We start from the raw sequence: 9,775 nt of genomic DNA on the forward strand, positions 1-9,775 counted from the left end.
ATGGAGGGAAATCTTGAGCAAATCATTCCTATCCATGGGAATGCTTAATGGAATTTATAAAAGTTACAATTAAATTGACAGTTAGTTCATGATTCTTTTATAGAATACCACACAAAAATTATTGGATTATGTCTTCCATTCTAACTCCCTGGTTTGGTTCTGCTAATTAAAGAACACTGTCTTCTTTTACATTAATACTTTAGTAAGTATTCAACCATGATACTGCATTAAATGGAAACCTAATTTAGTAACTAATAATTCATAATATATATATAATTTAATATCCTCACATTGTCTCTCTCATATATGTAGCAAACTACACATCTATCTATCTATCTATCTGTCTATCTATCTATCTATCTATCTATCTATCTATCTATCTATCTATCTATCTATCTATCACTATCTATCTCTCTATGTCTATATCTATGCCTATATCTAACAATCTATTTATTTATATATATATATATAGCCCACTACTATGGCTTAATCTCAGGTCCTCAGAACTGGCTGGCAGCTTAATTTGCCAAAGGCTTTTGTTCTACAATTGACCCACTCATAAATTATGCATTGTGACCTCTGAGTTCAAATCCCAGCATTGCCAACAGTTTATATGTGCAGTAAGAAGCCAATTTTGACATATTTTTTTCCTTCTCTGTAAAAGTCCTGTGTCTCAGTATGATGTATAATCCATATGCAAATATATTCATGTGATAACATATAATAAATGAAAAAAGTTATATATGTAATAATGCTAAATAAAATAAACAATGAAAAAAGAAGGGTAATAAATGTCATATGGAGTAAACCCACGTATGTAAAAAGATCTCATATATGAATATTATTTTTCCAGTGATAGGGCTTGAATTCAGGCCCTTGAAACTGGTCTGAAATTCTTGTCTTCAAAGACGGTGATCTTCCCCTCCCCTACAGTGCCACAGAGTTCCCCAGACCCTGAGTTCAAATCCCAGCCCTCCAGAAAAATTGTGCAAATTCCAAGCCAGGGCCTTAATTTTTTTGGCCAGGCCCGGGCCATGAACTCAGCTTGTGGCAACTCTGCCTCAGCCTTGATCACTCTAGGCTGGGGTGCAGCCTCTGGACCCACAGCCCATCCTGAGGTCCTAGGACCTGAGTTCAAATCTTTGGAGTGGCAAAAAAAGGTGAAGTGTTGGGAAGGTGGATCAGTAGTAGAGTGCTTGCCTTGCATGCATAATGTCCTGAGTTCAATTCTTCAGCACCACATAAGCAGAAAAAAACCGGAAGTGTTGCTATGGCTCAAGTGGTAGAATGATAGCCTTGAGCTGAAGAGTTGAGGGACAGTGCACAGACTCAGACTTCTGCCTGACAACCGACAAAATAAGAGGGTGAAGGAAGGAGAAGGATAAAACTGGGGAGTTCCAGAAAGTGGTTTTACATAGTTTTTTCCTTTGAATTGTGACCATCTTGTGTCTAAATGACAGGGTCTGGAAAGTGTATGTGACCTTGCACTGCTGAAGTTTGATGGGCTATCAGGGAAACCATAGCCCAAGCCAGCAAACTAGGTCCGGGTTCAAGTCCCCGCCACCTACGAATGTCAGGAGATCCTAAAAAATGCATTCCAATAGACAGCCATATGAATGGAATGTTGTAAAAGTAACAATTACATTAGTACTTAGTGTATGTTTATATTATAAAATTATACACAGTAATCATAGTACATTGCCTAATTTTCAATTAATACTTTATTATAAATTCAAACATGGTACCTAAATAAAGGATGAAATAATTTAATTATTGATAATTGGTAGTAAAATAGTATATATAACTTAATAATATACAGACACCTCTCTCTTGTTTTATATGTATATATATATATATATATATATATATGTATATATATAAAACAAACCATATCTATTTCTACACTTGTCACTACTGGCGCTCAGTGGTAGAGTGTTTGCCTAGTATGTATGAAGCTCTGGGTTCATTTCCACACTATCACATGCAGAGAAAAAGCCAAAAGTGGTGCTGTCACTAAAGCACCAAAAACAAGTTAGAATGTTATGACTGCAACTATAGAATGACAGGGCTTCAAATACCTCATGACAGAGCAAGCCAGGAGTCTGAAGCTGATGGCTGACATCTAACCTGACTTAGCCAGAGGTCAACAGCTGCAAACCAACTACATGGAACCAGACGCTGCTGGCTCACCCCTAGCTGCTCAGGGATGAGTTCTGAAACTGGTGGTTTGGATACTCAGGCCTGGCAAGAAATCTGCGAGACTGTGAGCTGAGGCTCAAAGTGGTAGAGTTCTAGCCTTGAGGAAAAAGTCTTAGGAGAGTATCCACAACCTATGAGTGCAATCCCCAAGGCTGAGGACCTTCCCCTCCATTAACCACCCCTTTAAACCATTAGATGTGAACATTTGTGGTTTGTGACGTTTTTCTGAAAGAATGGTGATACTGATGAAAGCACCCGAATTCTAATGACAGCTTGTGGGATAGAGCTATGTGATGAGTCCCTCCTGGTGTGCGGGGAGCTATGGTGTTATGTGCTGAGTCCTTCATGGGATGTATTCTTTCATCTGGTCCTTGTTAGAGCTCCACAAGTAAGACGATTGTGCAGATGAAAACGTTGAGGCTCAGATATGTCCCCAAGGCAGGGCCAAATTTATGTATGTACTGAACTCAAGTGACTTGTCTCCTGCTGACAATTGGTTTGGTTTCATTTCCTCCATCATGAACCTTCAACCCAGAGCCTAGGCGCTTGACTTTCCTCTTGGGCTCATGGCTTGCACTCTACCACGCGGAGCCAAAGACCCCCTTGCAGAAAGTGTCACAGCTTAGGTGTTTTTAGCTGAGGTCTATCATCCTGCCTGCTCAGGAAGCTGAGGATTTGGGTTCCAAACTATCCCAGAAACAAAAAGGCCCATGAGACTATTATCTCCTATTCACCACTTAGAAACTTAAAGTGGAAGCTGGGCACCAGTGAGTCGCACTTCTCATCATAGCTATTCAGGAGCCTGAGAGCTGAGTATCATGGTCCAAAGCCAGCCTCGGCAGGAGATTCCTTGAGATGATTATCTCCAAAGAAACACCAGAAAGCCTGAAGGGGCACTGTAGCTCAAGTGGTAGAGTGCTAGACTTGAGCTGAATTGCTCAGAGACAGCACCCAGGCCCAGGCTTCAACTCCAACTTACAAGAAAAGAAATCAAGAAACCTGAAGTGGAGTGCTGGGAATGTGTCTTAGGGGTAGAGTGCTTTGCATGTATGAAACCCTGGGTTTGAATCCTCAGTACCACATACCTAGAAAAAAAGCCTGAATTGGCTGTGTGGCTCAAGTGGTAGAGTGCTGTCCTTGTGCAGGAGAAACTAAGGTACAGTGCTCAGGTCCTGAATAAAAGCTCCAGGGCTGGTGTATGCACACGCACACACGCACGCACACGCGTGCACACACACACACACACACACACACACACACACACACACACACACAATGATACAAGAAATGAAGCAGTGACACCCAATAGTAAAGCAAAGAGCTTCTCCTCTGAGCTCAAGGTCAGCACCCTGGCCCTGTGTTTAACCCGAAATCTACCTACCCAGGGCCCAACTCGGAGAGGGCAAAGGTTTCAATACATGATGAGCTTCACCAGCCCTAGATGGCAGGAAGCATTGTGATTTTGCACAAGTGCTTAGATTTAACAAGCTCCTGGAAACCTAGGGAGGCACCTTTGCCAATTAGGAAACTTATTAGGTTCAGCTCCCTAGTTATCTGCCAGAAGGACTCTTGAATTAATTGTAGTAGTTTTTTTCAACACTGGAACATAGTCTAACAAAGACAGAAAGAGTGCAGCAAACTTGACCTGCCATGGAAGATGGCACAAATGAAGGCTTCTTGTCAAAACAGAGCACTGGGGAGAGAGATAGCTTGGGTACAAAGAGGCCTTTTTCTCCTGGCCTTCAGAGCCTGCCCACACTCATCCTCACTAATTGCCCCACATGAATTGTTTGTTACACAGCTGTACAGGATTGAGGCTTTTTTTTTTTTTGCCTGTTCCAACAATGAGGCAGACTTCCCCCAACAGCCTGGGGTGTGCAGAAACCCTCAGGATACATTGCAAACAGTGAAGGGATCCCAGGAACATGCACTGTCTTGAAAGCACTCTCTGTGCTATGAAATCATTCTATTCAAAGCAAATTTCCTATTGGGGTGCTTTTCTTCATAGCGACTCTGGATGTTCACCGATAGAAATACATGCATACATACACAGACACACAGACTTAATGGCTCATTTTTTGTGTGGCCGCTCCTGAGGCTTGAACTGTGAGCCTAAACATTGTCCCTGAGGTCCTTTTGCTGAAGGAAGCTCATTATTGTGTCTTAAACCATGGTTACCCTAGGCTGGGGTGCAGCATTTACACCCACAGATGATCCAGGGATCCTAGGACCCGAGTTCAACTCCTAGCACTGGCAAAATTCCATCAAAGCAACAAAAATGGAGGAGGAAAAAACCAGGAAGTTTTACACAACCTTTTTACCTTTGTTTCCTTTGCACTGTGACCATCCTAGGTCTCAATGACTCAGCTTGAAAATTGTACATGACCTTGCATGGCCGAAGGCTGCGGGCTGTCAGTGAAGCTTGAGCCCAACCCAGACACCTAGGCCCTGAGTTTGATCCTGGGACTGCCACCTACACATGGCTGAAGATGCTAGGAAAGTCATTCCTATCTATTCCTATCTATAGGAAGACTAATAGAATGTTTGGCATATACTAATTGAATTACTAATTAACTAGTCAATCTAGTATAAGATTGTACACAATCAATATAGGTCATTGATTAATTGAATTAATACTTTATTAAGTCTTCTACCGTGATTAATTAATGGATGCATAATTTTAGACCAAATAATTGGTAGCAATAGAATATATAAGAATAAGATATAGACATCACTTTACATATAGAGTTATGCAATAGAATCTACACAAATATCTATCTGTCTCTGTATACATTTATTTATCGATGCATACACATATGTAAATACACACACACACTGCAATCTACACATCTATCTGTTTATATATTCGCCACTCCTAGGGTTTGATCTCACGTCCTCAAATTTGCCTGCCAACTTCACTTGCATCATACTAGTGTGCTAACATTGACCCATTTATGAAGTGGGTCTTGTTCAAATCACAGAAATGCCAAAAACTTAATTCTGGTGGAAGAAGCTAATTGTCCCACTTGTTTTCCTTATAGGCAAAGTCCTGGGTCTCAGGAATGATGGATAATACATAGGCAAATCTATGTTCTATGTAATAGGATGTAAAAATATTATATGTGTAATCATACTCACTAAAATACATAAGAAATAAGTAAAATACAAAATAAAATCAATAACTACATGAACCGCAATATGCAGTAAACCTGTAAATATAAATCATGTATTTAAAATATATACAAATATTATTGTTTTCAAGTGCTAGGACTTGAATTCAGGTCCTGGGAACAGGCCTGACTTTCCTGTCTTCCAGCATAGTAAGCTTCCCCTTCCCCCACAAAGCTGCAGATTTCCCAGACCCTGAGTTCAAATCCCATGCCTGGCAGAAAAAATGGCGTCAATTCCAAGCCACGGGGCCTCATAATTTTTCAAATATTTTAATGTACTTATTTATTTATTTTTATTTTGTCAAGCATAGAGCTTGAACTCAGATAATGGCAACTCTGTCTCAGCTTTGATCACTCCAGGCTGGGTTGAAGCCACTGGACTCACAGCCAAACCTGGGTTCCTGGGCCTCAAAGACTGACAGGAATAAAAATAAATAAAACGACACAGATAAAGTTTGCCTTATTTGCAATAACTAGAATATGTCTGAGTCAAGCAGAAAAGTTCAGATAAGTTGATGTTAGGGAAATGAACCCAAAGATAAGTATTCAAAAGGTTTTTTATTTCATTCAATTGTTTCTAACATATTTATAAGATGATTTCTATGTTGCTTTATATGTCCCTTCCCCATGGTATAACCCGTGCTTTCACTGTATTTTATGGTGGTATAATTTGTGGAGGGGAAGGGAAAAATCAAATCGTTTAAATAGGGATACAGGTGGACCTATTGCAACAACGAGATGTACAAGTCATTATGTTGAAAAACGAACTTTACAACATTGGTGGGGGGGAGGATCTGGTAGGAGGGGCAGGGACGGTATGGAAAGGGATGGGAAGGAGAAACATAGGAGGAGGCAACAATGTTTGATAAGAAATGTACTCATTATCTTGCCCCTGTAATTGTAACCCCTCTCTATGGTATTTTTACAGAAAAAAAAAAAACAAAAATAAAAACAAAAAACAAATCGGCAACTTTCAGATGGCTGCCTGTTTTACATTTGTTTTATTTGCAAGGTGACCATACTGGGTCTGAATGACATGGCTGAAAACTGTTTCTAACCTGGCATTGGTGAAGGCTGGCAGGCTACCAAGAAAGCCCTAGGCCAACACAGCCACATAGGCCCTATGTTCGAAGCCCGGTCCTAACCCCTACCAATGCAGGGAGATCCTAAGAGCCTGGTTCCTATGCATAGGAATACCGATGGAAGGTTATGAATGTCAAGGTTGTATTAGTTGTTCCTGAATGATACTACTATAAAACTAAACAGAGTGATTTTAGGAGGCCAATGGATTTTAATGGATATTTTTTGACACATTAAAAGAATACTATTAATTACATGGATGCAATAGTTTCAAGACTGTAGTTGATTTAATTAATATTTCATTAAGGATGAAAACGAAAATATTAATTACATGGAGGCATAATAAATACCCAAGAATTGCTAGGAATGTAGTTCATATAACTGAAGAATGTATAGACATCTCTGGCACTCTTTAAAGATCTATATTTATTTGTGTAGTACCATCTGCATGTCAATTTCTTCTTATTTTGTCAACCCCAGGGGCTCGATCTCAGGTGCTGGGAACTTCTTGTAAGCTCTATATGCCACAGGCTGGTGTGCTGCGACTCACCCATTCATGAATTGGGCCTTGCAGGCTATGAGTTCAGATGCCAGCACTCACAAAAATTGAATGGTGGAGTAAGAAGCCTAAGGTGACACATGTTTTCCTTTTCTGTGAAATTCCTGGGTGTTAGGTATGAAGTTTCATACATAGGCAAAGCTATATCCTATGTAATAAATGTAGTAAATGTTTCATGTGTAATAACAGTCAATAAAATAAATGGTAAATAAATGAATAAAACAAAAAATAAAATGAATAACTACACTAAGTGCAATATGGAGTCAACATACAGGGCTCGATCTCAGGGCCTGGGAACTGCCTGGCAGCTGAATTGGCTAGAGGCTCCTGTGCTGGCAGTCACCCATTCATGAACTGAGCCTCTAGGCCCTGAGTTTAGATTCCAGCACTGACAAAAATGTAATCATGGAGTGAGAAGCCGAGTGAAACAGGTTTTCCTATTCTTTGAAAGTGTGAGGTGACAGGTAGGATGTATAAATTTTTTGCAAATCTATATGCTATGAAATAGGATGTCACAAATGTAAGAAATGACATAGGTGGAAGAAAAACAGATTGAATTAGTAGTGAATCATTCTGGGATAAAATTAGACACAATAATTATAGGACTTGGATTAAGTTTAATTAATATTTTATTGAGCATTAAGAGAATAAAAATTATATGGAGACATAATTAAATACTTAATAATTCATAGTAACACATGATGCATAATTTAATTTGTCTCATTTATGAAATATGTAATTATATGTATGGATGTATGTACATATATGATAAATAATTACAGGATATTGAGTAATTATTAATTAATGCTTTATTAATTGTTCAACTGGGACACATCATTAAATGGAGACATAATTTAAAACCTAATAATTGGTAGTAAGATTATCTATAATTCAGTAATATACAGACATCTCTCCTTTTGTGTATATAATACGTATATACAGGAAGCTCTGTCTATTTATACCTCACTCACTCCTGGGGCTTGATGGTTGAGTGCTCACCTAGTAAGCAAGAAGCCCTGGGTTGCATTTCTCAATGCCACATAAACAGAAAATCCAGAAGTTCTGCTGTTTTTCAATCAATTGAATGCTAGCCTAGAGCACCAACACTTAGGGACATTTTCTAAGCCCTTACTCAAGCCCCAGGACTGCCGCCAAAAAAAGGTATAATGTTCTACCTGCAATGATATAAGGACAGGACTTCAAATACATCATCACAGAGCAAGCTATGAGTCTGGCGCTGATAGCTGCCACCTATCCTGACTTAGCAATATGTATACCGCTGCAACCCAGCTGCACGGAACCAGATGCTGATGGCTGGCTTAACCCCATCATCCTAGCTGTTTGGGGGCTTTAAAATCCAGCCGTGGCAGGAAGTCTCTGACACTCTTTAAAATGTGGCTCCTAGTGGCAGAGCTCTAACCCTGAGCAAATGTTATTAGAACAGTATGCACATGCTTTGAGTTCAAGCCTCATGGGTAACCCCCCTCACAAAAAACACCCCTCTAAACCATTAGATGTGATCTTGTGTGGTTGGTGAAATGTTCCTCAACGAAGGGTAATACTGATGAAACCACCCTAATTCTAATGACAATTTGTGGAATAGCGCTATGTGCTGAGCCCTTCATAGGGTGTTCTGTGCTGAGTCTTGCACAGGGTGCTATGTGCTGAGTCCTTTACAGGGTGCTGTGTGCTGAGTCATGCAAAGAGTGTCACGTGCTGTGTCTTTCAGAGGGTTCATTCATTCATCTGGTCCTTGTAAGAGCTCCACAACTGAGATGATTTTGCAGACAAAAAATGTGATATATATATATATATATACATACATATATATATAGAATTCCATATTATACACACACACACACACACACACACACACACACACATATATATATATATGTATATATATATATTATGGAATTCTATGCCTCCATAAGAAAAAATGACATTGCCACATTTGTTAGAAAATGGAAAGACTTGGAAAAAATTATATTAATTGAAGTAAGACAGGCTCAAAGAAACATAGGTCCCATGGTTTTCCTTATTTGCAATAACTAGTATAGGCCTGAGACAAGCAGAAAATGTCAGATATGTTGCTCTTAGGTTAAATGAACCACACCGTAAGGATTCAAATACTTTTTCTTTCATGGATAGCCCTCAACCACGTGGAGCCAAGGACCCCCTTGCAGCAGAGTGCCACAGCCTAGGGGTCTATAGCTGAGATCTGTCATCCTGCCATCTCAGGAAGTTGAGATCTGAGGATCTGGGTTCCAAAATATCTCAGACACAAAAGGTCCCATGAGACTATTATCTGCAATTGACCACTAAGAAACCTGAAGTGGAAGTTTGGTGCTTGTGGCTCATGCCTGTCATACTAGCTACTCAGCAGGATGAGATCTGAGGATCATGGTTCAAAGCTAGTCTGGGGCAGGAAAGTCCTTGAAACACTGAACTCCAATGAACCACAAGGAAATCTGATGTGGTACTGTGGCTCAAGTGGTAGAGCACTAGAATTGAGCTGAGGCACTCAGGGACAGCACCCAGGTCCAGACTTTAACTGCTACAACAGAAACCAACAACAACAAGAAAAAGACAGAAACTAACAAACCTGAAGTAGAGGGCTGGGAATGGGCATTAGGGGTTGAGTGCTTTGCATATATGAAACCCTGGGCATGATTTCTCAGGGCCACCTTACTAGAAAAAAGCCTGAAGTGTCTCTGTGGCTCAAGTAGGAGAGAGATATCCTTGTACAAGAGAAACTAGGTACACT

The sequence above is a fragment of the Dipodomys spectabilis genome, unplaced genomic scaffold (genome assembly GCF_019054845.1).
Source record: "Dipodomys spectabilis isolate Male_0828 unplaced genomic scaffold, ASM1905484v1 ptg000513l, whole genome shotgun sequence".
Classification (NCBI taxonomy): Eukaryota; Metazoa; Chordata; class Mammalia; order Rodentia; family Heteromyidae; genus Dipodomys; species Dipodomys spectabilis.